The 1,482-nt window shown below is 42.6% G+C and overlaps 1 non-coding gene across 1 annotated transcript; it reads right to left on the reverse strand.

Annotated features, from left to right (window-relative positions):
* Positions 1 to 804: 804 nt before the first annotated feature.
* LOC131630945 (small nucleolar RNA R71) lies at positions 805 to 911 on the reverse strand. Its single transcript, XR_009292560.1, has one exon. It is a non-coding gene; the product is annotated as a small nucleolar RNA R71 (small nucleolar RNA).
* Between the last annotated feature and the right edge of the window lie 571 nt (positions 912 to 1,482).

The following is a 1,482-nucleotide window of genomic DNA, read 5'->3' on the forward strand; positions in this document are numbered from 1 at the left end:
GCAATTTTCCTCAAGACTAAGGTCTATATCATGCTAATGTTTGGTAACCTCTTATTCCCATAGTCGACAGGTAAAACTGTCAAATTTTTTATTTAAGTAAATTTGATAGCATTAGCACGATTAGGAAGTATAGTTGGGCGTCTGCCGTTTTGGCGATGTTATACCAATCGCTTTGTAAGAACGCATACGCCGACAAGTGCATGTTCTATGGATGTGCGTTCCTCCTACAAGTATGGGGTTGGTGGAGAATGTCGACGTTATCCCCTGCAGGCAGGGACAACTACACGTTCCCTTATGCAATGAGGTACGTCTTTTTCAACGCTATCCCCTGAATGCTAACTCTCTTTTACATAAAAATATGAAATAACATGTTTGCTCTTTTTTGTTTTAGGTTTTGTGGTCCTAAATTGAATTACAGCAAGAATCCGAGGGGAAATATTATTTTGTATCAACAACAATTGGATCACCTCCGAGCTGAAGATGTATTACCACTAAACTTTTATATGATGCGTATAAATGTATTACAATCCATCTTCTTTTTTAATAATATATTATATTCTTTTCTCCTACGCAGTTTAATTGGAGACCATACTTGATGCTAGACCATGAGCCCAACAAGAGTGACCAAGAAGTTTGGACTGCGGTGACACCTATAATAAGGTTCAACATCATGGAGATGCACCAATCTGACCGTGTGACACTCCAGTTTGGCATGCATCAACCAATCCCGACAATTCTGTCACAACCTAGAATGAACTTAAGAAAGTCTTCCTGGCACGTTCTTTTCCACCTAGTAAGACCGCCATGCTAAGAGCCCAAATCAATGGGTTTAGGCAAAAAGACAACGAGTCTTTATTCGAAGCCTGGGAGAGATACAAGGACATGCTTAGACTCTATCCACATCACAGACTTGAAGAATGGTTAATTATCCATACCTTCTACAATGGTCTCCTCTAAAATACGAGACTTACAATTGACGCCGCCGCAGGTGGCGCACTGATGGACAAAGAGTATGTCGATGCCTACGCACTTATCGAGAGTATGGCTCAAAACCACTATCAATGGGGAAGCGAGAGAGCTCAATCAGAGAAAACTTCTGGAGAGAAATCTTCAACGAAGAGTGGGATGTACGAGATAAGTAGCCTCGACCGTGTTAATGCCAAAGTCGATGCCCTAACTCAGAAGATTGAAAACCTCACTGTAGCACCTACAGCCGTCGTGGCTGATGTTTCCCCGAATTTCGAAATATGTGGGATGTCTGGACATGCTGCCCCCGAGTGCCATCTTTTGGCAGGAGTTTCCCCCGAACCAGTAAACTATGCTCAAGGAAACCCCTACTTAAACACGTATAACCCAGGATGGAAAAGTCACCCTAATTTCTTGTACAAGAACAATAATGCCTTGTACGCACCTGGTCAAGCAACCAGTGCACCACCTCGATATCAAAAGGCACCGTTCGCTGCTCCTAACATCCCTTGGAAG

Source organism: Vicia villosa, unplaced genomic scaffold (genome assembly GCF_029867415.1).
Source record: "Vicia villosa cultivar HV-30 ecotype Madison, WI unplaced genomic scaffold, Vvil1.0 ctg.000752F_1_1, whole genome shotgun sequence".
Classification (NCBI taxonomy): Eukaryota; Viridiplantae; Streptophyta; class Magnoliopsida; order Fabales; family Fabaceae; genus Vicia; species Vicia villosa.